The sequence below is a fragment of the Anser cygnoides genome, chromosome 10, assembly GCF_040182565.1.
Source record: "Anser cygnoides isolate HZ-2024a breed goose chromosome 10, Taihu_goose_T2T_genome, whole genome shotgun sequence".
Lineage (NCBI taxonomy): Eukaryota > Metazoa > Chordata > Aves > Anseriformes > Anatidae > Anser > Anser cygnoides.
This window is the reverse complement of record NC_089882.1, coordinates 6,758,322-6,785,641: the sequence shown is the minus strand read 5'-3', so window position 1 is coordinate 6,785,641 and position 27,320 is coordinate 6,758,322. Positions and strand designations below refer to the sequence as shown.

The 27,320-nt window shown below is 45.4% G+C and overlaps 1 protein-coding gene and 1 long non-coding RNA gene across 11 annotated transcripts in view; one reads left to right on the top strand and one right to left on the bottom strand.

The window, feature by feature from the left end:
* The window catches only part of FOXP1 (forkhead box P1), a 371,023-nt gene that overhangs the window by 246,074 nt on the left and 97,629 nt on the right, over window positions 1-27,320 (bottom strand). The window lies entirely within an intron of this gene.
* On the top strand, window positions 7,115-11,337 carry LOC125183511 (uncharacterized). The gene is made up of 3 exons (XR_007165648.2): window positions 7,115-7,470; window positions 8,646-8,800; window positions 11,125-11,337. It is a non-coding gene; the product is annotated as an uncharacterized lncRNA (long non-coding RNA).

The window sequence follows — 27,320 nt, the reverse complement described above, 5'->3', positions numbered from 1 at the left end:
AATTTTACCGGCAGCATCAAACCTGGAGGGAGCATCATTCCCCCAAAAGTTTCTGACACGTTTGCTGCATCTTTAACTTCTGGAAAGCAGCGTTAAAACCGGTCCAAGAAAACCAAAGGGACGGCACAGGAAAACACATTGTGCGCACACAGGAATGTCTCTGAACAAGGTTCTTTGCACACCCTGTACAGGGATCCTAAGCAGAATCCTTTCCAGGCTTAAGGAGTTTATTACCCATGCCAGTTTATATTTTCTATGTAAATTCATGCAGCTGCCTTGAAAGGAACCACAGGTTTCTGTAGAGCCAAACTTTCTTTGTGAATTAAGAGTAAAATGTGCAAATTCACTGCTTAAGAATTAAATGTATGTATTTTTATTGCAGCATGAACAGGTTTTTTGTAAGGTGAACAAGAGCTCATAGAGCCAGGGAAGTATTTATAAATATAACACTTATTCTTGTACAATATATATATTTTGCCTTAATAAAAACAGAACCTGATCATTCAGCATCAAAAATCACAGCACAAAATTTGTATGTTTTTCTCAAGACAGAAATTCTCCCTCATTTTCCACGCTGCACACTGAAGCTCCTGTTCTCTGCAGACAGGACATTGTTTTCTTGGGTTTTGTTTTAAAACAGTACGGAAAGAAAAAATAGCAGAGGGTGTCACTGCAAACACATCACCACGTACCATAAAAACGAAAACAAACCTGATTAACTCAGTTTAACGAATGCTTCCAAGTTCCTTATCAGTACCTGGGACGTATCTGGAAGGGAGCTTTCCCACCCCAAGAGGAAGTGCCAGGGGTGTTCCCCACTCCCAAGGGGAGGCAAGGCTGGGTGGTTTGTCCTGTTGCGATTTAAATACGGTGTGATCCTTCTGCAGTGCTGTAAAGTCTGCTCGGAGCATGCCAGTACATGTCAGCCTTCCCTTCACTCTGTAAGACAACATCCGCCTCCATGCAGAGTTCAAAAATATTTGACGATTTCAGCCAGCTTGCTACACTTAGGTTAGAACACAAAGCAGACTGCAGTGCTCAATATCAGAATCAGCATTTTTCCCCCCGACTTGCGAATACATATATTTAGATCAAATAGGCTTTTGGCATCATTTTCGCATGCCTACATCCGAGCCTACTGGTACTAGAAATCCTCTCTTCAGTATCATCATCGGAGGATAAAGACACGAGACTTCCCATTCTCCAAGGACTACCAGTCTCCTTAAACATAAATCTGCTATTGTGCGAAAGACACAATCTCTAAGGATTTCTATCGCAAAAGAACAAGGAAAATAGCCCAATAACCAAGAAAATGGAGCAGTTTCAGAGATTGGTGTGTTCAAGTAATATAAAGCAATTATGTGGTTGGATGAAGGTAAGGAAGGGAACAAAGACAGAAGTTAGCATTTTTTGGAACCGAAGGGAAAGTCTGCTTTGGTAACACAGCAGCAAACTCAGGACCTGCAAACTAAAGAGGGCTGCTTGGGATGCAGTCCAGCCCCCGCCGTGATGGTCCCAACTGCGCTCTGCTCCAGATCAAGCTCCGGTTACCAAAAATGTACAGAAAGAGAGGGCAAGCTTACTGCTACGCACGCCCGCGCTACGAGGAGGAGAACAAAGCACTCAGCTTTGAGAAGCGCCGTAAGCTTGGGCCTGCCAACAGCCAAACCAGCGACAAAACCCCACGTGCTTCTCCGAACAATTAAGCAATTCATCGGATATGCAATTCACAATATTTTTCCACAACCGGGTGTGTAATTTGGGCTTGTTAGGCAGGCCCCAAGAAGCACTATCCCACAGGAACGATTTCATTACTTCTCCAAATGCCACGTGCAGGGCAGCAGCGTACACGTTAAGTGCTGGGTGGTCTCGTTTCCAGCACCGTAACATCTAAACCACAACAAGGGGGCTACTCCAACACCAAGCCCCAGCTTTTTACTCCACCTCAGGAACCTGGGAGGTTGAAGTGCTGCGAGGCGATGCGGAGCAGAGCCCCAGCTACCAGCGCTGGCGCGGCCCTACTGATTTAGGGCTGCTGGGCACCTGGTGCAGCGCTTTGGGGATGTCTCACCTTTGTTACCTGCTCAGCTACGAGCTCGCAGCTCATGGCAGGAACCTCACGTGTAAGCACATTTAAGGCAGGACCGACCTGGGGACGCACAAGCTACATTTGGTTGATCGTGTTAGCAAATATCCTCGCCCGAGCCTCGCTGTTTCCTAAGAGGGGTTGGGAAACCTTCCAGGGGGAATGCGTTGCCTACGGCCCCAACCTCACAGGGAAAGGCAAAACGGCGGGGAAATGTCGGGATTAACAAAGGTGCTGCTGCCCTGCCCTGCCCTGCCCCGGGCTGTGCTGCGCCACGGCTCTTCTGGAGGAAGCGGCCTGGGAACGGGCATCGCTCCTGGGAAAACCACGAGGACAGAGGCTTTGTGCTCAGACCGAGCCTGCAAGTATGCGGTGGCAAAGGAGAGTCCAGATTAAGGGATGTTCAGGCAGCGCTGATGGACGAAAACCCTCCTGCCCCTTCCTTCATCTGAGAGATGCTAGAGCCTGCGGGATGGCAAAGGGGAGGAGGCACTGCCAAGAGGCAGCGAAACTCCAGAGGCACCAGGTCCTGACTCAGGGCGAATGCACAGCATTACCGCTGGTAAAGTTAAAAGATTTCCAGGAGTTTTACTGAGGATCTGCCCAAATGCACTGGATATATCATCAACAACAAAGTTGTTTTTTTTTTTGTTTTTTGTTTTTTTTTTTCTTCCCCAGGATTAACTACAGGGTGCAATTTTCTCTCCTTTTTTTCACTATGACTGTGTACAAGCAAAGCTCCCTGCAGAAATTACTCGCGTTTCAAACGTTACTGCTAATCTGCAATACAGCGTGTGCTGTTCCCTAGCAGAGTCATTAAAACATGCACGGGTCAGGATGCTGAGGTTGCACTCACGATTCTTTATAGTTACAATATTAGTAAAGTATTTACTAAATTGACTACCACCTACTTTAAGTTAAATTTGCTGACAGATAAACTGAGCATAACCTCTGGCATTTTCAGACGTTTTCTTATGAATAGATATATTTTGCATGTTTTTGCATGCTAGGCCCTTTCCAAAATGCTGATTTGATCTCTGATATCAGGGCTTACTCACCCCCTTGAAGGTACAAAAGAAAGGTAGCAGTAGCTTGCATGTGGGTGAATTAGACTTTAATGTATAGAAAGTACAAAACTTACTCTTTTTAGATTACTTTAGATTCAAAAGCAGCAAAAGAATATTAAAAACTCTGCACTATTTCTGCATTGGTTAAAAAAACCCTGCTGAGATATAAAAGAGGGGAGATATAAAAAGAATATTATTTGCATAGTCATAAATCATTATAAAATAATGATTCTTTAGCAAAAAAAAAAAAGCACTCTTTTACAAGGGCAATCTAGCTACCAGAGAGTGCACTATCTGTTAGCATCCTATTCTCAAAACAGACATCTCTGGACAGATTTGTTACAGTTCTGTAGATGCTAATGTGTAAACAGATTGTAAAATTATTTTGGGGCTTATAATAGGATTTAATGTGTTTAAGAGGTAGTCTTATACCTCTTTAACAAAGAGGCTTACAATATGGTAAGAATGTATCACAAAAAAATATAATGCTTTTAACAGATAAATCCTCTTGGCAAAGGCTGTAATCTTTCAAACTTAATTGGTGAACTCATTAACGAACAACTGCCACTACAAGAAGAAAGACTATTGTCAGCGACTTATCGGGCAATGAGATAACAAACTTAATTATATTGTTTTCAGTGGATTTACATTTGCTTCCTTTAGGACACTAGATTTTCTAAACATTATTTCCTCGCCTGTACACAATTTTTTTCCCCTATAGGAGAACAGCAAACCTAGCTACAGCAGCAAATAAGGAAAGAGAAAAACCCAAACCATCGCTGCTTTGAACTAAGCATAACACAGTACTAAAACTTCTGTCTTTATTATCTACTTGTAAAAAGTTATAAGCCTGTAAACTAGTTAATTTATGAGCCATGTTAATCATTTGTTCACATTTGATCTGAGGTTTAGCAAACACGGTTTCCTGGGACGTAGGAGGATAATTTGCAGGTCCAGCTTGGCTCCTGAGGGGGCACTAACTAATTTGACACCGTAACATGACATTGATGGCAGGCACACACTAATGACCGAGCTGCTAGATGCTCCTGTCATCCTGTCGCCGCAGTGAAAAGCAAGTTTCTTCTTATTGCCAAAAAAGTGCAGAGCGGTCCTACTAATTATTCAGACATGCACTATAATGAGAATCTTAGTGCTCCCTCCCAACACACGAACCGCTCGCTAAAGCTCCCATTTGTCTGATACGGTGGCTGATTAGAATTTGTTTCTTGAATAGTAAAACCACGGCTTAAAATAAAGCAGAAAGGATAAACAGCCTTTTATTCTGCATAAAACTCAGAAAGTGGCCATTTTGGTTTTAAGCTGTTTGGGTTTTTTTGTCATTTATTTACACCCAAAGAACAGAAAATCGGATTAATTTTTAATAGTACTTCTTAACATATATATCTTCATCAAGTTATACTGTCAGGATCAGTCAGGACATAAATCCTGTGGACAAAGGGTGCCTCAAAGTATTTTATTCTCCTTCTCTGAGGAGAAATGACGTTGGCTAGAAGAAAAACTTGTATCAAACAAATCACAGGTCAAAAAAGTGTCTGTCATTCTTTCCAGATTATATTGTCAGGACAACTGATTCCCCAGCATGAACTTTGGAGGTGTGTAAGGGCTTTACACGTCACAGAAGGGTATGGATGGAGAAAAAAAAGAGGAGTAAGAAAAGTTGAATGGTATTTTCCAGAATCTATATTTATTCCTCCTTTCAGGCCCCGATTCAGCACTGACTGCAGAGCATACTGCAGCTTCGTACCTGCGCTGTGTTTTACAATTCTGTCATTTTCTCAAGCCTTTGCAGCCACACACAACTGCGACGCACAAAGAGGGCAGCGGGCCCACCGGAGCATGTCATTACGCTACATACACAGACCGAAGATACGTTACTACCCTGTAAGGGAGCCCGAATTTCTAAGGATAACACTTCGCTCTTTCTGAAAAGCAAACCCTGCTAAAAGCGTTTCAAGTGGGCCACCCAAAGCCTCGCACGAGCTACTGAGTCATTTAGAAAAACGTAATAAACTCGAAAGTGTTACACACAGAGGTGAAGGAGACACGCGCTGCAGTACCACCCCAGGACAGTTTGAAAGCCGTTCCGGGCTAATCGCTCTCCCGGGGCCTGCAGGAATTCGGCCGGCGGCCTCCCCTCGCACGCCGTACCCGCACGGCGCTGGGGGCACGCTGGTGACCGCGGCCTGGGTGACCCGACTGCAGGCCCAGCCTGCGCCCCGTGGCCCTCGTCTCCTCGCCGCTCAGCGGCACGCTGCCTGCTGACTCGCACAGACAGGTATCTGTGCTTAGGAGAGGTTTAATTCAGGTGGAGGCCGATGCCCACGGTTCTCACAACGCCCCTTGGCCAGGAGGGGAACAGGGAGCAGGCCGCTGGCAGCACGGGGGGAGCCAGGGGCTACCAGGCACAGAGCTGGGAAGCCCAAAGAGCCCTGGCCACACAGGGCCGTGGTCACCCGTCGGAGCGCTGAGGGACACGCGTGCTCCTGCCCAAACCTGTGACACTGCGGGGCCTCGGGCACTTTGCTCGCGGCCCCAGAAATCCCAGAAATCCATTTCTGAGTAACTTTTGCCAACTGCAGCGCCACAAATCTGTTACCGAGTGGCACGACTTCCGAGATGAAAGTGAAAGCACATGTTTTGGGAGCCAAAGCGATGTAACGTAAATACTGGGTACACGCTGTTACATGTCATTTTGCAGCGCAACATGTGAAGGGCACATGAATCATTAGCGAGAGAACAACTCTGGCACCTACCCCAGAAATACCTCAGTCAGCACTGAGCAGGAAAGAAAAGATCAAAAAAGAGATCCCAGAATCATAAACGGAGGCTCAGCTCCCGCAGAAAGATACACTTAGCAGCACTCATCTCTTTGGAAAATAGAGGCACTGTATCCAAGATACGGCACCGCTAACATTTTCCACATGGCTGGGGATGGATCGGTGAGTGGCCTTCTCCTAAACATCATCATCTATACGTGCCAGCTGTTGGAAAAATGAAGACACAATGCATTTTGCACTCCGTTCTCATAAACCCAGGGTATTAATTCAGGCAGAGGAGGAGGAGAGGCGCCGAGGTTATTTCAAAGCAGGTTAGGCCATGCTCAGCCAGGCCGTGTGGACACGCTGCGGCAGCCTCCTCGCACGGCAGGCCAGAGCACGAGGAGGGATCCCTTTACATCCAGGGTGACCTGGGCAACTGCAAGAGGCCAGGACTCAGCGCTCCAACGTCCTGCTGTCAGTTTAACTGTTAGCTCGCAATGGATTCGGTTGCACTTCCCATTTGGGGCAGGTTTGTCCTCAAACGCTGGCTAAGAAATCTTGGGCAAGAGGAAGCAGCAACCACCAAAGAACATTTAACAAAAAAATATCTCACCCACAGTTTCAGAAGAGGAGGCAGGAGCCTCCCTGCTGCCCCCGGGGTCTGCAGCAGCCCCACAGCCTCGAGGTGCCCCACAGAAAGTGGGTGCTGGCCCTGCTGCTGGAGAGCCTCTGGGATGATGGTGTGGCCCCATCGTGCAGCTACTGCTCCCTCTGGGCGCCTCTCTATTGCCCAAGCTCTACACAGGTTACAGCACTAATACCATTTCACAAATTTATTGCAGAGTTTTATCACAAATACCATTTAGCTAATTACTGTATAAGAAAGAATAACCAAAGCTTTCTATTTTCTTCCTCTGCGCACTATGGTTGGTCACAAAGAAGAGCTCCTTCCAGTGTGGCCTGGGCACAGGCTGTGATGTAAACTAAAATAAGCGATGGTTTCCCCGCATTGATCCACGCAATCAGCAATCACACACAACCCTCTGCGGTACTTCGAGGCTCCCAGACCGCAGCCTGGGCAAGGAGACAAAGTCAGACTGCAAGATGGCACCCAGCTAAAGCAGCAGGAGGGTTTGCTTCACGGCTGGCCACATAAACAAGCCACGAAGAAGGAAGCCGGTCCTATGGAACCCCCCAGAGACATCCTGGAGAAAAAGGGCTAAAGTGCGTACACAGGTGTGTTAAGGGTGCAAGAGAAAGTTGCTGGTAAAAGAAAAAAAGAAGACACCAAAAAAAGCCTGGTCAAAAAAAGCCATTTGCCACCTCTTCTCATCCTTCTGCCACCACTGGACAAAGAACAACATTTAAACTAGAGTCAAAATACTGATTCCTCAGCATGCAAGAGAATCCAAAACCATGCAAAATGATCTCCCCGGAGTGACACAACTCCTCTGCTTTTTACTTCTCCTGTGGGCAGGATATAGCCCAATAGCAAGGGACACACACACAGATTTTATTTTATAAGAGAATGAGACAGGTTTGTGGTGATGTTGCCCTCGGGCTTCTGGGATTTTGTTTGTTGTTGATGTGTGCTTTTTTTTTTTTTTTAATATTTTAGCAAGTTACGCTTCCATGTAACATATGAAGGTGATTTGATGTGGTAATTACCTATTACATTTGACAAGGTAATTAATGTGGCAAAATACCACTGTAAAATATGTAAACTTAGTTTGCTATCATCAAAACACGTCTGTTTAGGAGCTTGTTCTGTTTGGACAAAAAAAAAAAGAAAAGAAAAAGGATGGAAAACTCCTAACAGTGTATATTCTATCAACTAGAAAGTGTAAGGACTGACCTTCAGCTTCAAATACGCTCCTGCCCAAACAGGCATTCTCTAGCAGGACCAGAGAAGTCTAAAAACAAGCAAGACAAAATTAGCAACATCTTCCAGGAGCAGTACAGAATTTCATAGAGATCTTTAACACCTCAGGTAGAAACACCTGAGACTTCGACATCAATGTTTCCTTACAGCTCAGGAATAAGATATCCTTGAAAACTGTTTTCTTTTCAGAAATTCCCCTCCGATATGTCAGGTATATCAACTCGGAATGAAAGGTTGCACTGCTCTTGGAAAATGAAAACCAGCAGCATCACTGAAAAGATGCTCAAAAATTTTCAATCACATTAAATGCTCTGATGACTTTGTCTCTAGATGAAGCCATCCAAGCATGCAGTGATGTAAAGAAGAAGTCAAAAAACCCATGCACAAAGCTAAATACAAACTAAGAGGAACAAAGTAAATATTGTTAACGTTGCTAGCACTAAATAGTAAAATATTCCTTAGTGCAGCACGCATTCAGCCCTTGTACTTGGGCCTACGGAAAATAAAAACGTTCTTGATAGAAGTGCCCCAAACCAAACCAAACCAAACCCCTTCCGCAGTTACAGAGACACCTTCCTGGAGCTATCAAGTAGCAGGATTAACTTCTACTTCCAGCTCAGATTTCTACTACTACTGTATTCCCATTAAAAGGTCCTAAACAGTTTATGGTTTGAAATAATCCTGACTACAAGGTAAATCTGTTTGCACAAAGACTAGCAAAGAATAAGGAAACAATACAAGCTTCCAGCTACAAACCCCAGGTGATTCAGAAGCAGAGGCATTCAACCTGCAATGCCACATTTAAGAGTTCGTTATCGTTTTTCTTACAGACCGTAACCTCAGTTACCAAAAGGTAACAAGAAAACCCCGACTCTACTCTGAAACCTTCATCGCCAGAAGAAGCCGTGGAAGCACAGCGAGGACCCGCTGCTGAGGGCGTTTTTAGGAGCTCTGCCTTTGCACTACTGGAGGCATCGTCACTGCAGTAAGCACTGCACACCAAACCCAAATCCTAGCAAACAAAACCAAAGGTTCGTGTGAGGAGTACCAAGGAGTACCGAACCTAAACCGATCTCCCCCCACCCCTAATTCAAAGAAATTTAAGAGAGTACTTCCAGAGGAAGAAGGCCCCGAAGAAACCCTTGGGAGAGCGTTAACCTGCCTCCCCTCAGCCAGTCGCATCCCTCCCCACAGCACTTACACTCCCCAGCTGCAGAGAACAAAGACCCCTGCTGGGAGAGCCCCGCTTGTGAGAGGACAGGCTAAAAACCCACGCGGATGTCTCCCAGAGGTTCCCTTGACTACTTCACGGGAGCGAAGTACTTCATGGGAGCCCCGCTGGGGCTCATTACCCGGCTCCCCAGGCACGGCTCCACCACGACACAAACAGCCCCCCCGTGCACCGTGCCGGCAGACACCCGGGTTTCATCGGCACAACCCAGCCGCGTCCAGGGGCCCCTCCTGGCCCTCCCTTCCCTCCCAGGCCCCGAGCGAGGTGCCTGCCAGCAGCACCGCGATCCTGGCTCCTTTCACACCCAAGCACCAAGGTGGCAGACGGAGGAAAACCTCTCCTTTCCACAGGTTCTTCTGTTACTAATAGTTTTGATTTTATGACACAGAGGTGAGAAACAAAACCCAACATTTGACTGAACTGGAAAAAAAAAAAAAAGAAAAAGGAAAGGAGTGCTTTCTGTGAGGTATTCACCTCTGAACGATTCAACAGGCTGAAAAGGCTTGGCTCCTGGTCGAGCAGAGCAGCTGCCAACCCCGTGCCTGGCCAGGGAAATTCATCCAGATGTGGCAGCACTGGATGCGGAAACACAAGGAGGGGCTGGGATGAGAGGAGCCAGAAGACCCTTCCCAACCCACGTCCCTGCTGCAGGAGAAAGGAACGCTCGGTGACAGCGGGACACCCCTAAAACAAACACGTCGGTGAACATGGGCTCCTCGAAGCTCCCCAGCCCCTAAACTCATTGCAAGTCCGAGCTGCTGAGACCACGTCCCTTCCTCCGGTTCAGCTGAACCTGCACCAGCTGCTGCAGGCACCTCGCGAACATGGCGAGCTCCTTGGGCCATGGGTCCAACACAGCTTGAAGAGGCAGCCTGGAAAACCTTCTGTCTTCACAAGATTTCAAAATTAATGGATTAATTAAAATGCGTTCACGAAGGAGAGTAAGGAAGAAAAGAACACTTCAGGGTGGCTGCAACTTTATCTAAAAGTTCCTACGCGCTTACATAAACGTAAAAATTAGCCCTGTTTTCTCATTACATTAAACAGTGAAATCTTTAAATCCTTTCTCACAAACAGTCTTGTACACACACGGAAGCAGTGCTACCGTTTGCACTCTCTCCTCTTTTTAAATGTATTTTTAGCAGTGGGTTAAAAAAAAAAAAAGAGACAAAAAAGAAACCCCACACTTGAATCTATCAGCAACACTTTAAGGGTCATGTAGCGCAATCCTGGAGAGCGACCGAGAAGTCACAGAGCTCCGCAGCACTTCGTACTTATTGCAGGAGCCTCTCTCATAATTAATGCAGCTGAAAACAAAAGTCATTCCTTACATTTCTTCATAAGGGCAAAAATGCTTCAAGAAATGTAATTAAGTTATACATTGAGAAATGTTTTTTCTTTTTGATATTTTAATTATTCATCAGGTATAGCATTGTTTTACTGTATGAAGTGTTTGATGTACAAAAAAGCCTATTCTTTCTGAAGCATAATTTCAGCCTCAGTTCAATTATATTCTTCTGAGCAGCACCTAAGGAGAATTTTGCTAAATCATAGCAAATTGTATTTTCAGGCAGTGGGAAAATTCAGTCTTGAACCTCTCCCCTTTGCTCCCCTCCTGAGCCTTAACTAGTTGTTTTCTTACAATTAATTATTTAGGTGGTTCCAGTAACAATCTATGATTACTGCTGTAGTCGCACAGAGCTCAGGTGAGCGGTGATACAATCCACTGCTGTTTCATTCCGCCTAGGACTTGTACCGCCTGAGAAATTCTGCTTGAACTTAAAACTTGCTCAAACTTAGCAATTCAGCACTTCAGCGTTATTTTTCTAGGACGTAACTAGCAATAAAAGATTGCTATAAATACGTTCTCCCTATATTCACGCACTGCGTAAATAGACTTTAATGGCAGTAATTGAAATCTGAATGGGATGCCAACACCTCAGGCAGACTGACGCGACATTTAATTTATACAATTAAACATGAGGGTGGGGAAGCACAAAACAAACAATGTTTGTTAGTTGCATGCTTTACATCAGACATATTTTCTCAGTTTATCTGTCCTTGTTTTGGTTTGGCAGGGCAACAGATCTCACGAGGCAGAGGATCAGCCCTGGTAGGGCCTGGCAGCGTGGCGACGGCTGGGAGCCCACCATCGACTTCTCCAGATCAACGGGAGCAGAGCGGGCAGCGGGGCCACCAGCACCCAATGCCCACGTGGAGCTCAACAGGCAGGGGCACCGCTTTGAGGATGCACAGGGTGAACCCAAGGGCAAAAAGCCATTTTAAACCACGTGCACTCGACCACCAGCCCTCCAAAGGCAAGGCAACGTTTAATTCCCTTCACCCGACGGGCTCCGGATTGGGCCCCATCTAACTTCATGTTTCTGAAGACTCAGAGGTTACGTTCCTGCCAACACAAATCACGGAGTTAGACCTGGGAGAAGCCAGGTATGTGCAAGTCACCTACACATAAAATATAGCTTAACAGTGGAAGCAGCCACAGAACTGCACAAGTACTTTTTTCTACTGCGATACAAACCAGCAAAGTACGAAGTCTGGCGCTAACTCTTCTGTACGCACTAGGGCAAGGAAAGATCTTACAGCCTGGCATTTTAACGCTCAGCAAAGATTCAGGTCTCTCATCCCACTGTGAACGTCTTGTCTTCACGTACAGTATTTCCTGCAACCCTCTTAGTAAATGAATTTTTCCTATCCCCACGCTGATTCATCAAATCACACTGAAGCATCTCTGCCCAAGCTATAAATCTAGAATGTGTCTTTTATTAAATAGTGCCCAGGAAGGGCACCTGTAATTGTTAGAATTACAACTAATGCTAGAGGAAGCAGACAGAAGAGCAAAGAGAATTTTATTTTTTGTTCTAAAAGTAGTCATTGTTTTCCACCTTGTCGCAGATAAGATACTGCCCTTCATATAGATGTGCACAAAACTTAGTGAACTTAGTGAAAGTATGGCAGAGAGCACGTATGCACGTACAGTGCATGTTAGTGCAAATGCATGTATCAGCAATATGTGACTTTTAACACGTATCAAAATCACTCGGGTTTTTATCCTTTCTGAATCTGCACTGTATGGCCCAGCGGCATTACATCAGCTCTTAATACACGCAGGATACAAATCAGGTATCTCCCTCGGTGGTGCTGAGGCGCTGGGTGAAGCAGGTGCAATTTCTCAGCACACATCTGGGCAAGCATTACGGTATGAAATATACACACGGTGATGGGCAAGGTGGAACGGGAGGGGAATACAATAACTGAGGCTAAATATGTGGAAAGTCAGTGAAACCTGGCTCATGCCACAGATGAAATGAGTTGAACAAAATCTCAGGTTGCCCTGTGCAGCACTGCCGAGCACGGCAGCCTTCGGACACGAACCATTCAGAGTGGAAACAAGCAGGTTTCATCAAGGCCAACAGCAAAGCTGGCATAACTTTCCAGGAGAGAAGGATTTCGATGCCAGAGTCTTGTAGGACACGGTGTGACCTGCAGGTTGAAGGAGACACTGTGCCTGTGCACACGAAGACCGCACACTGCCTTTTGCGAACGTTGAAATCCAGCCGCCTTACACAACCCGGCCCACCAAATTGCAACACCCAGCAGCAGGTGTGCTGCCGGCGAGGAAATGCCTCGTCCCGCTCTGAGAGCGCCCACCACGCACCACCATATATCCTCAGCTTGCTGACCACGCTCCCGTGATGGCAACAAGAAGGGAGATTTTGCACTTTCCATTCATTCAAGGAACTCCTGCTCATTCTCCACAGAACGCTTCCACCTTGCTACTGAGAAAGTTAATAACATAGCTCACCGCACGGACCATGCATCGTCGGTGAGATTTGTCAGTAGGCAATAATAAGTCAAATAAATTAACTGAATGAAAATAAAAATGTACCTATTGTACCCATTATTTTTGCCACAAAGAACCTTTAATCCACTGTTTTAGATCTACCTCCAGTTGTGCCATAAATGTGTATCCACAGCACATGATTTTTTCCTTTGGGATTTTTTCTGTCCTTGTATCTTTTGCAGAAAATGAAGTCTCACCTTGCTTAATCTTCATCGTATGAATATGATCAGCTTTATTGCCATTAACTGCATTCTAATCCTGTTCAGATAATTCATCAGTTTCTCGGTTTCAAAAATACAAAAAGATGTAATCTAGTTTTTCACCATTAGCATCATATTTAAAAGTCATTTTAAATTTTATCTTAAAAGCTGACTGACCTGCTTATTTAAAACATGCACGAGATATTTTTTCTTTTTTCTTTCTTTGCCATGAACTACACTGACCATATCTGTAGAGGCTAGCGTCACGATGTTAGTTTAAGATACAATTAAAGACAGAGCTTTAACTTCAAACCTATATGTTGCAGGACTACGCCTGAGTCCCACCAACTTTCTTCAGCTACAAGGGAGTTAAAAAGCTTGCAGCGAACAGGGCAGACAGTGGCCTCTACCAAACCTGAGAGAAGTAGCTTTAAGTTTATTAAACTGGAAGGTAACTGTTGACACATACTTGCTTTCAAGGGGTCCTTGGCAAGAAAGTGGCAGCAGTTACAACAAATTAACAGCATACAATAAAAATGCCATAAACATGCAGCATACATAATAAATCCAATCAAGTCTAGGAGTCGCACAGATAAAAATGACAAATGGCTACTGTCTCCAAAATAAAAAATACACATTTCTCAAACGCTGTTGTTCATCATTACAACATATTTTTGCCCCTAAATCTAAAATACAAATTAAGTGATTCTAATACGAACAGCATTGTAGATAATATATTTACTTTCTCCTTCCCCCCTCCCCTCTTTCCTAGCTTGCGAAACCAGGGAAACTGCTTGGGGAAGCCTCCTTTGTGATGCTTTGCTTTCCAAAGACCTGTGATGTGCTGCGGTGTTTATACAGATGTGAGCTGAGCGATGTTTAGCAAAACAAAACGAGTATCCCTCGACTGACAGAACAAAACCCCCACAGTACTTATGGCGACCGTGGCTCCGCAATTTATTGGCTGACTGCGTTAATTTCCTGCATCTGATCTGTTTCTAATTCCAGCTGCTGAGGTGGGGATCTGAAATTTGCAGCCAACAAGATGCATTTTGAAGTTCGCAGGACTTCAGCTAAGAAGCAAACGGGTCGTCCCAGAAGGGAGCAAGCAGAGTTGAACGTGGGGCCGTTCAGCATCTGGATGCCTTCTGCCAGGTCTGCGAGCCCTTACTGCTAGCGAGTGCCAGCTTGGGCAGCTTGGAGCAGCTCTGAGACCTCGCTCTGCTGTCCCCTGGACCTGCTCAAGCATCCCACAGGAGCCGCTGCTGCAGGGAGACTCACGCAGAAGAGAGGAAGAACAAGGCTGCGCGTAGGAATAATTTACAGAATAAATAAAAGCAAAAAAGCGCTCCAACTGCACCAACTCCTCCTCGTTAATCCAAGGGGAGAAACAAAGGACTTCCTTAAACATCACCTATACGATAGGTGCAATAACAGAAGTAAATTATAACAATTAAAAGTCATTAAAGGAAGAGTAATTAAGAATAGCTGTTTAGATAACAATGGCTTTCTTGAAATTCTCATAACCGAGGTCCTACTTTTTAATCACTCTTTTGCAACAACTCGCATAACTTCAGAATAATTGCAGATTTTTATACTTCCGAAAGAGCATAAAGTAAAAACCATAAATTATATGCTAACTCCAGCTGTTAAATGTTGGCATTTTGTCTTTAAAAAAAAAGTTCAAAATCTGTTTCCTTAAACCAAGGAAATGTGGAAAAAGGCCATCCTGCCAGTGGAAACATTCAACAGCAGAAAGCTCACGCTGCGGTTTCTTGCCGAGGCAGCAAACTTCTCTAAAAGGGAAGTTACTGCCAACTCAAATACTGTTTGCTTTCACACCCAAGAACAAACTGTGTGCATGGTGAAGGCTTCCTGAGGGCTCAATGCAGCTGGAGCATGCTGAATAAAGGTAACTAATGTCAAAGCTACTGTAAACTTGTTCTCATTTTTCTATCAGCAAGTTATCATCAATGGAAACAAGACTATTATGCTGCCATCCTTCCTTTAAAAAAAAAAAAAGAGAGAGAGAAATGAACTTTTATTTACCCTCATTTTCATCCCCTAGCTTATTGTTTAGGGTATTTTGCTGTCGCTGTTCCTAAGCGGACAGGCACGGGGGCTTGTTTGCAAAACTTTCCCCTGCCCTCTATGAGGACAGGTCAAGCTCAACTTCACCAGCACAAAAAAGATGAATTTCCAGGGCCGAACACAACACGCAGCAAGGTTACCCTCCCCGAGCAGGAAATGCAAAGGGAGGGTTTCACTGCAACTTCACAAATTAGAGCCAGAAAGCCGTGCCAAAGCAAACATCATTACTGGGAGGGCCGGGCTCTAACGAAGATCCCAGTTGGAGCGGTGTCCTGTCACTGCCAGCGGCTGTCACGCCGCGCGGGACACGCCGAGCGTGGCGGGGGTGCCTCTACTCACACGAGCGGTGGTGCGGGGCTTGGAGAGCAGCGCTGGTGTGCGATGCGGGCAGGTAGCAGCTGCCCAGCCCCGTCTGGCTACCGGGGAAAGCTGCAGGCGGTATCAGGAGCGCTATCGTTTTCAAAAACATGCGTACGAGAGATTTTTCCTCCTCGAGAGCGTGCCTGAAAGTTAAAAGCCTGAACCGTTGCGTTTACAGAAAGGGATTTTTCCCCTTGCTCATAAAAGAAAACCGAGAAAGTATGGCTATTATGACAGCATAAGATAATACCGGTTTCATCGACAATTCCACTTTGAAATCAATAGTTATATTATTTTGAAATACAATGTAGGAAGGAATTAAGATTCTTGTAACATCTAAGAAAAACTAAACATTATCAAATCCTGCCTTCCCTCTCCTAGCCAGCTGGCATACCCAGAATCAAACACAGTTAATCATTTAAAGGAAGAATCCTTTTCAAAGTAGAAAATCACACTGTTTATTCCAGAACTCCTACTCAATACTATTTTTTTCTGCGTACTAGTGCCTAACACAACACGCTGAAATGGCATAAGGCATAAATGCATCTTTATGAAAGAAACCATGAGCACAAGGATGATTCTACAGCCGAGGCAACTGCTGTGCCTCGCTTCAGCTCCAGACAGGGCTCCGGGGAGTTACCGGCACCCTGACCTTCCCCACGTCAACGCGTGCACACAGCTGTGCAAAGTTAGTCAGCAACCCGCTTCCTACCACCCGGACATATAACAGGGCCGGGGGGGGGGCAGTTACAACACGTAACATTAAGCACGAGCCCCCCTTGCATGAAGAAAAGCTAATCTTCCCTTCTGAACAAGGCGAGATAAAAACTTGTCAGCTCTCCTCTGATAACAGAGCTGCAAAGCCCGGCTGCTCCTCGCCCTGCCCTGCGATGATGGATGCCGCCTCGCTTCCCTCCTCCATCACTCCCCTACCTGCTCTGCTCGCCGGGGCGGCACCGGGAAGGAAGCACGGCGACCCCGTGCCTCGCCGGGCCCCCAGCTCTCCAGCTCCGGGCTGCTGCCAACGTCCTTGCAACCCCCGGCAAACCAGGCCACGGGGTTCACGGGAGCCGCCGAGCGCCACTACACCGAACATCTGGTCATGAATGAGCGGATTGCCCGCTAACTCTCAGCATTGGGCAGCTGATGAAAAATTCAACATTTTCCTTGTTGGCACAGTTGTTTTGGAGAATTCTCTAGAGCTTCCTGAATTATATTAAGAAAATTTCACTGCAGCAATCTATATCTGTGCGAACAGCTGGTGTTGAAAGGGATCTGCTGCTCTCGGTGTGCTGGGGGACCTCCTGTTGGATCACGCTACTCTTACTACATTTGTCCTTGAAAACTTAGCTCCGCTTCGAGGTACTACAGGCGCGGCGACAGGAACGCTGCTTCCCTGCCGCTTGAGAATGAAAAATAAATGTTAAATTAGGAAGGGCGACTGGGGGAGAGAAGGCTCTCTGGGGCAGCCCGACACAGCCACGTGCCCAGGGGGCTGGGTGACAGCAGGACGGTCGCTGCTCTGAGACCCACAGTCACTTCTCGCCACTTTATTCCCTCTCCCACTGCTGTTTCGGTTACAGAAGCCTCCGTTCTGAGAAGCTCCGGGTCAAACAGGTGAAATACCTCGCTAAATTTCAAACCCAAGACTTCCATCCCGCGCTGGCCCTCGTGAAGCTGCAGCGCATCGGTTGTGCGACTCGAAGCAGCTTGGTGCGGCGCGCCCAGCTAACCTTAACCTTAAAAACTGAGACATCAGGCAAAAAATGACGGGGGGGTCAGACAATAAAAATCAAGCTAGAGCTCAAAAACGAGAAAAGAGCAACAGACCTCATTTCAGGACAAAAGACATTAGACTTTCAAATTTTAAAATATTTTAAAGAAATTAACTTCTTGATAGTGCAATAGTATAATAATAAAACATGTATGTCTTTTTTCTTAAGGAAGTGGTAAACTTAAGTCATGCTAAATTTAGGCTATTATCTATGCAGCATAAATTTCACTTCTGTGTATAAATGCTAACTTGCATATTTCTCCATGGTAACTAAACTATGATTAAAACAACAGTGAAACCAGCCTTTAAAGCCACCTGTTTAACTAGGAACAACCTAATTTACAAAAATACTTAAACTTAGAAATTTCATGGGAATCTAGATCACGTTTTTCCCAGTAGAAAGCTCACTTTTCCATGATCGCATAATTGCAATATACTTGGCTTTGGTTGGTAATCTTTTTTTTTAAAAAAAAAAAAAAAAGCTAGTGTAATTTTTTCATACATTGTTCAGCCTAACACAAGTGGTATTTAAGATTATAAAGAATAAGTCTCTAATAACCCTTTCCAAAAAGGAAGTTATTTTGCTCCTTTGAAGGGATTAATTTACCTAGAAAGTATCTTCATGTTTTACAAAAGGAACAAATGAAAGAAATGAGAAAATCCCAAACTGAAATTCCCATTAGATATGGTAAGACACCTTCAAAACTCATTTTTCTATTGCGATATCCTTGTAATTTACTAATGAAGAAATGGACTGTTTTTATGGGTCAAATTAAAGAAATAATTATAATACGACCCAGAATAGTAAAAGTGTAGGTACAAGCAATATTTTCTTATTTAATTATAAAGCATAAAAATAGATTTGAATATGAATCATTTTTAACCATAGAATTAAATTTAGTATTTAAATACTGAAAACCCCTTGAAGTAGAAATATAATCATAATAGGTTTGGTTTGGTGTGAAATACATGACTCATATATTCATGACACATATCTAAAAATGCCTCATATTAAAACTTTATTAGAATAAAAAATTGATCACCATTTTTGTCTACTGGTTTTCACATGATGTAATACCTAAGGCCAAATCTCGGGCTTTTAAGCAACGATGAGTGAAGTAGTTTCACTGTAACACCTCATAAAACGTTCAGAGTCCATTTCATTTACACTTGCCCATCCAATGTCATATACAAACGTACAATGGATGCTAATTAAATAACAATGATATTAACATAATGCCTACAAAACTCGACATTAAAACCTATCCCCGCTATTAAGAGCCCCGTAAGGATGACAGAGTAGAGCTCCCAAGTCATAACTAACACAACGGGAGAGCTTCTGCAGAGAAGAGTCCCTCGGCAGAACAAGACAAAGAGATTTGGGAACGGGCCGGGCTTCGCTCCTGGAGACCTCGGGGAGTCCAGCAGGACAGCTACTGCACGCCTTCAGGCTTCGCACTCAGCCTCTTCCCTACAGGTCATCGCTGCTAGCGGCCAGGTCGGGTGTTTTGGCTGACCGCAATTCTCACCCCAAATCCGACACCATCCCAGCTTTGTTGTTGTCTCGTCACCTTTGTCTCTTTCAATTCAGCTGAGCACTTAGAAGGAAATAATTATGGCAATAATTATTCAGAGCAAATATGGGGCTTTGCTTGCTTGTTTAAAAAAAAAAAAGATTTCAATGGACATAGCCATTTGTTGCTGATGCCATCCAAGATCGCAGTAACTGAAGCACATTGAATGAACAAAGCCAAAATTATTTGTTTCTTGCCCCAAGTTTTTTTGCTTTCCACACTATCGGAACATGGACAGTTCCACTGCCGGCCCTTCCTGTAACCCATCAGGCACTTCATTTCACTAGAGATCCTTCCATAAAGCAACAGAAAAACACTTAAAACTAAGCAAGTTATACCACGAGTATTGAGAGTGATTTTAGCTTACAAAGTAGGAACCACAACTAACTAATTGGTTTTTAAAATTACCAAATTTCAAACCCTTTCTCCAAAACCACGCACTGTTCACAGCTTGAACATCAGTGGCCGCCCGAGTCCCTCAGGAGGGCAGCTCAGCGGGCACGCAGGTGGGTTTGGGACAGGAGCCGAGCGTGAACACCGGTGAAGCATCCCCAGCCCTGCCCCTATCCACAGGAAGCTACACGAGCAACCAGAGGAACCAAGACATCTGTAAACTTCTCAGTGTCTCTTCACGCACAAGGCAAACCTTTGGGGAACCACGTTCAACAGATGAATTAACAGTGCTGGTTATGAATACGTGGCCCGGTTCTACTCATCGCAAACCCAAAGGGCATCCCAGCTAACGCCGGACGTTTCAGTGCTCCGAGGTGCTGCCACAGATCTCTGCCACGCTCAGAAATCAATCAGTTGGAAAGCTGATGTAGCCCTGTTACACTAATTAAACTTTGTTTTGCATCAGAGTCCTGCATTTGCAGTATGTGTACAGTATGTAAATTATACAAATTACAAGAAAAGTTGATTAGCGTAATTCAAATCTCAGCACAGTTACTAAAATTAACAATGAATACAAATTATACAGAATCACTTCAGCACGGCTGAGAAGCTCTACATATAACGCATGTTACCAAATTCACACAAGTGGGCATCAAAACAAGCAAAAACACACAGTGAGACTACTACAGGTGACCTTTCTAAGGGAAATTTTGCCCCAGAAGAATAGCTCTCATCCCAGCTTATTAATCCTATTACGCAGTTATTATTCTGGGTTAAAAATGGGAGCGGTGCCTGCGACGCTCTGTGACAGCCCCGCTCCTCCCACTCGCAGCTCTTTAGGGTCTCCTCTCACATCAGGTGAAATAAAGGTGGAAGTTCTGTAACACTGAAAGAGACCAACTGCCATAAAATTAATCTTTTTTTTGCATAACTACTGAAGTTTTTGAGATTTGGAGTTGATACAAGAGGCCCCGGGACATCCTGCCTAAGTTTATCCATCCCCCCTGCAGACACCAGGCAGCGCTCCAGGAGCGAACGCTCCTGTCCCATTGGGAAGCTCCTGCTGGAGCTACCAAAAGGACCAGTTCCCTCTGCACGACACTGCCTTGGCCCCCCCCGTCTCCAGACCCCTTGTTCTGACTGCCGTGCACCAGAGGAGAACCAACGCCAAGGTTCTCCAGGGCTGGAACCAACCCGACACCGAATCTGTGACGCCTGTAGGAACCCAACGCGCTTCTGGGGGAGAGGAAAGCGAGAGGGGCTTAAAGAGGATGCAGGGAAAAAAAAAAAAGGTGCTTGTCATATGGAAAATAATGACATGCTGACTGTGCTGGGAGCGGGAGAAAAGAAACAAAGTACAGGGAAAGCAAAAATTCATCTGAAAAATGCTGCTTTTGAGTCATTAAATCGGTCGTGTCCAAACCGGACTTTTGGTCATCCCAGACTTTGAGACAATAGGATTTTTCCTAGCCTGCTAGCAATGATAAAGGTCTGGATTAAACAGGAAGGCAGGAAACTCAAAGTTAGCTTAAACTCTATTCATAAAAGGGGATGGGCTTACCAGTTCAGATAAAATACTGATTAAAAAAATGAAAGAAATCTTAGGCCAAAATCTGATGAGACTCACAAAAAGGCTGGGCTATGCTGTATTGTATTTCCATATTCTTTTCAGCCTTCCTGCGCTGTTCTGAGTTTGGTGGAAACCAACATCACGGTAAGCTGCAAAACCAGGAACGTGCCTAAGCCACAGCAGCACCAGACCCTTCCAATAACACCGATTTCAAAAAACTTCAGCAGAATTCCCAGACCACAAAAACTGCACAGAAGCGTTTCAGATGTTTATCAGGGGCTGTTCCCTGAACACTTCTCTTCTTCCCTCCCCACCCCGTATCAACCACCCGTGATGTCTAGGTATCTCAAGCAAGACAAAGGAAGGTCAAAGCAAGTGTAAAGACCTCAAAAATAAATAAGGGAAGAAGCAGTTTTAAAACTGTCCTTCCATACCCTGGCCTGAATAACGTGACTTCTGTGAGTTCAGAGCGGGATAATATCTGAGAGCAACACACAACAAGGCAAAATCTTCTCCTGCCTTCAGATGCCCTCTCTCTTCACAAGAAAACCCCTTGACTACTAGTAGGGCTAATCACTAGTAATAATTAGCAGTGCTAGATCTGCCACACACACACACATGCAGCAGGCCTTCGGTTGCGAACAGACCAAGAGCAGCCCCAAAAGGGCTGAGCAGAGCCACGGGCGAGCGCGCAACAAACACGGGGACGAGGAAAGCCGGGGACGGTGCTGTGCAAGGACTGGGAAAAGCATTGTGACAGGGCTCCCGCGGGACAGGGGCTGGCCGCAGCTCCTCTGAAAACACATCCGAACCGCTCGGTGCAAAAGTTCAGAGCTGAAGAACAAATTATTTCCTCCCTAATTGCCCTTTCTTAGGCTTTGCCCCTCACTTCCCCGCAGCCAGCGTGCAACACAAACGCTGTGCTCGGCGGCTGCCTGTGCGCTGCTCCTTCCTCGGGGCAGCCGCCCGGCGTGGAAGGACGCCCGCAGGACCAGCACGGGCAGATGGATGGACACAGCCCGGTCCTCAGCTCAGCTGCGATGGAGTTACGCTGCTCCGCACTGATATCTTGCCTGTATCAAAACAGGGCTTATTAATACTCCGCCATGCTTCCTTTTGTTGTTGTCAATCGCCTCAGTAACCCTTCTTCTTTCAAAAACCTGAGGTTTTTTGACTTAAGATCTTGAGCTGTTTTCATGGAATTTGAGGTTTTCAAGTCATCCACTACATTTCGGCGTAATTATTTCCTTTAAACATCCATTTTAATGGCACGGGCAATTCTGAACTTTTTATGCTGTTTAAATTCAAACATAAATTTGTACACAACAATAAAACATGCAGCTAATTTGTCATGCTCCTCTGAGCAACTGTGTCACTCACACCAAGAACCACTGACTGTGGTGTTCAGAGCTTTCGTTCCTATTTCACATCACTCAATTGAGCCTTCTGCAGAAAAGCTTTTAACAACCACATCTGGTCTTTAATAAATCACTGCACTTTGTCTTCCTGCCAAAACTCCTCCTTTATCTAACTTACATCTTCATGATGAGATAGGAAATCACACATTATGGTGGTGACAAACAATTGTAATTATGTCATTAGTAGCCATTTAGTCTACAAAGGTTCTCAAAAAGGAAATATAATGCACAATAAGAAATATAGGATAATACATTGATCACAGTTCTAATCCGCTTTTTACTTCACAAGTGTAAAAAGCTGGCATAATTCATGGGCACAGCAGGCAGTAATAGTATACCACTTTATGAACTATGCAGCTATTTTATTCCCCCATCTACTTAAAAATAAAAAAGCTTTTAATAGCTTGATTTAGACATAAAAGTTATTTATGATGCTTCGCTGATTATAATATTTATTTTTTTAAACTTTTCATAAAAGTGATTCTTTCTGAGATGTAAGTACATGCCATGTTATCAAAGACCTCACAGAAGAACATTTACACTAGCAAAGAAAAAGTGAGGAAGAAACTTTGGGATTGCAAAGAAATTAGGAAACCCATCTCTGTACCCTTTATAGCTTGGAAACCAGTATGCCAGAAATAGAAATTGCCCTTCTATCATTTAGGGGTTTCCTAAAAACGGTTAAAATATAAAACACGGAATATTTAAGAGCTTACTCCAAACAAAGGCGTCACTTAAACCAGCTTGGTTGCTGGCACATTCACACATCAAGAGGGACCAAAATCAGGCCGCACAGCTCCAACACGTCGTTACCTTTTTAGCTCAAGTCTGGAGAGTGCTTTTGGGACAGATCTCCCTATAGGCTTCACTTAATGCACTGTGACTCTCATTGTGGAGCACTGAATTAACCCAAAGTACCATCACACGAGCTCTTCTACGCCAGCCAGAGCTGCAATGCCCCAAATTTGTGCAGTTGCCATTCTGGAAAGTTTATCTCTCAGTCTCTGAATCTTCTGCTGCCCGGTGTATTCCCCACCCCCTCATCCCGACAAAGGAAAACCATCTCTCAAGATATCCAAACACCCACTCCTGCTTTCGTTCTTGGTTTGTTACAGTCTCCACCGTTTCCTGTTAACTGTGACTACAAAACCTCACCTACTTTTAGCCGTCATCCTGGTGAGCACCGCTCCACTCCTCACCTGGCTGAGGTACCTCCGGCAAGCAAAATTCACGCTAGAAAGGCTAAAGGCAGCTTGCTGATAGGATCCGGAGGAATCAAGGTTTCCACCAAATCCATCCCTCTCACAGTGGGCTATCATACAGCCGAGAGGCTTTGAACCACAGAACGGTTTGGGTTGGAAGGACCTTCACAGACCAGCTGGTTCCAGCTCCCCTGCCATGGGCAGGGACACGTCCCACCAGGTCAGGCTGCCCAAAGCCCCACCAGGTGGCCTTGAGCACTTCCAGGGACGGAACATCCCATAAATGCCTGAGATGCATCCCAGATTAAATAATCCCCTGGTACAGGCTGGATACGAGAGCTACAGCCAGCCCTGACAGCACACACTCAAGTCAGAAGACCCAGTTCAATTCCTGCACCTCCAAAAAGCTCCGACTTAGTGCTTCAGGTGCTCTTCCCCGCTTTGTGTTGGCATGAGTGCTGCGCAGTGAAAACACATTCAGAACTGGAAACTTGTAGAGTCCAAGAGAGAAAAAAATATGCCTCTGTCCAATGAAAGAAGAATATGTGACATTGCATGGTACTTGGTGAGGCAAAAATAATTATTCGTATTCAGAGAGAAACTTCAAATCCTGCAAGTTTTACACTGCTGTCCACATGCCCACGGAAATGAACGGCGCTGGCCAGGCACTGCGGGGAAACTTCAGAGGAGGACTGTGCACAAAAGGGCCAGAACAAAGGGACTTTCTTCGTGTGAACAATGAAGACAAGCCTTTAAGTGAAAATTATATACTAGCTCCTGGAAAGCTCTTCCAGACGAAAGCCACAGAATAAGCTCTTGCCCTTGGGCTCGCTACCTCGCAGCAGCATGGAGCTTGGAGCCAGTCAACTGGGTCACAAGGCTAAAAGCATTTCTACCTTCCCCAGCCAAGAAAACCACTTCCCGGTGGTACCTTTCATCTCAGCCTAGCTGCAGCACTCCCCACCCTTTTTCTACAAACAAACAACATTAACCCTTCCTTCATAGGGATCCTGCTGTCCCAACACTTGGCAAGAGGCGATCACGAGGCTGAGATAAAAGGATTGAGGCAAGATGGGAGAGAAAAGGGGGAGAGGAAAAAAAAAAAGAACAAAAAAGAAATTCAATGGTGTGACAGCCGTGGCACTTACTGCTGTCTACCTGGGAGCTGCCGGGGAGGCAATCGGGTGCACTTGCAACACCCATTGCTGTGGGCAGAGCACCTAGGCAGGACATCTCCCACTGCTCCAGGGGAAAGAGGAAAGAAAGGCACTGAGGAACTGCTCTCCCAATGCCTTGGACCTAAACAATGAGGGGCAAAGAAGGAGGGAATGCTTTACCCCTGCTTTGCCTTTTTGCCCCCCTACATTTCCTTTCTTTTTTTTTTTTTTTTTTTTTGCAAACTTAACTAAAGCCAATAGCATATGAAAGCAGGGGAGAATTGATCAAACTGCCTCTTCTGAGACACCTACAAACGTCTTGTCTGGAGAAAAGTGAGCAAACAGTCGCTGCTGGACAAAACAGGAAGATTTCAAGACAAACGGCTTGAAGTTACTAACAAAGTGGTTACAGACGTGCCTCTGCAGGAAAACACGGGCTGGATTTTTATCCTGAATAAGGGTTATGGGGACCTCTTGTTTAGATTTAGGCACATTCAAAAGGTGACAAGACAGGTTTTCACTTGGCCTGGCCTGAATGACCTACAGGTGAAAACTGTGGAGGATGTTAAGAAATGCCACAGCCATCAATTAAGGGCATACATATACGCAGGTAAGGAAAGCCTGCTTGCAGATACCTTTAACTCACAGAAAAATAAATTATTTATGAATCTTCTACTCAAAACACTTTAACATTACCCCTCTGAAGAGCTGCGTTTTTGCCTTTACCTCAGGAAACCCAAGATGGATCAGACCCAGACTGGCTGTCTCACGAGAAGGTGCGGGCCCAGGAGCACAGCCAGGTCTGTAGCCTTCCCCGGCCTGCCCCACATTTCCATTATTTTATTGTATTTCACACTCTCCTGCAGGGAGGAAAGGATAACTACACTGCCCCAGCTTGCTCCTCCCAGATGCTGGAGCTTTCTCAAACACGGCTAAATACAGAAGTAGGAAATGAAGGTGTTCAAGGCCCTCCAGGAGCGTCGCACGGCCTGCACAAGAAACTCTACTGAGCTCCAAGAAGGCCCTGCCCAAGCTCCTCCACCCTGACCCAACACCCAGGTACTGCCTCTTGTTTTCTGCAGAGGCAGCCAGGAAAAGCACTGACTCTTGTAACACCTCCAGGCTCTGACGAGGAATCCAGAGGAAGGTCTCGTTCTCACAGAAAGTCTGCTCCCTGCTTAGCAAGTCCCACCTCATGAGTGAAACCGCCGCCCGGTGAGCCCGACAGGCAGGTCAGGTAAATTACATCGCACCCGGGCAGCACCTGCCATGCCTCCTTGACTGCCTTGTCACCACCAGCTTCCAGTTTACTTGCTGATATAGGTAACTGCTCTGACATTTTTCAACCTTGCACATACTCTTTTACCCTTCTTCAAAAGGGAACCGAAACCCAAGGTCTTTCAAGACAGCACTTATTTCTCACTTGTTGATTTGCAACACTCCTTGAGCTTTTTCGAGACACCTGGACTATCTGACACTCCACGCCTTGCCCTGAAAACGAGTTTCTGACAAACGGATCGGATCTCCAGGTAGAAAAGATTTCACTTACCGAACCTCGTTTTGCGGTTCACCATGAACACAGTTTTCTGCGCATCAGGAGAAGAGAAGGAGCTCAGAGCTCATGTTAAAAGGAACTCTTTTTACAGGAAGGAAACTGCAATTTTAATTATAAAACTGTAATCAAGAAATAAAGACAAGACTACCTCAAGGTTTGCCTGTCTAATCCAATGTAAAGAATCAAGGACATTCTCTCCTCCGGAGAGACAATTCTACCAATTAATGCATTTAACAAAAGCATACACGAACCAGCAGTTAAGTGATGGTCCATACCAAGCAGATAAGTCATCCCTTATCACGTACACACGTATTTAACAACCCTCTGCCTCATGTCTTCTCTCTTGAAAAGGGCCAAGGGACGACCTCCCCGACAACCCCACAGAAAGGCAGCCCCCATGGCGGGGGGCTTGAGAGGACAGCACCAGCCAGTGCAATGTCTGAGCGGAGGTGGCTGCCACTGGGGTTCCTGCCTCATGTAGGCACCCACTTTTTGGATCCCAACATCCTCAGGTTTGAAAAGAGTCACACATGAGGGCAAGACAGATGATGAACAGGAGGATCCCACCTGCACTGGCCTTTCTGGTTTCTGAGAACCACCCATAAAGCTCTGCCAAGCACCATGCTATGGGTGGCACTTCACTGAACTCTGAAAGGGGTCCCCAAAAAGCAGCATGTTGTAAAGACCTCAGGCTTTTCTTTCTGAGCATCTGTGGGGAGGGCAGGAGGGCGTCGCTGCCTGTGCTGGGATCTACAGCAGATTGTTTGTAACGCTCCTGCGGCAGCTATAAACGGGAAGCGGGGAGCCGGACCTGCAACTCGCCACTAGATTTGTCAACACTGAACTTAACATCTACAGCCCTTGGGGCAGTAAGACAACAGAGCCACAAAGGTGCACCCTGGGCAGTGTTTAATGCTTTCTGAAGATCGGTATTAGGGGCGCAACTCGGAGAAAGAATTGGCTAGGTTTCTAAAAATAAAAAGCCATTATGCACCAAAAGGAAGCATAATTGTTGACTTTAAATATTCAGGCAAAATCCACAGTAAATAACAATAATTTGCTTGAAATATTGTTCCATACAGTGTGTTCACAGAAATCCAGCATACAATTTTCAAGAA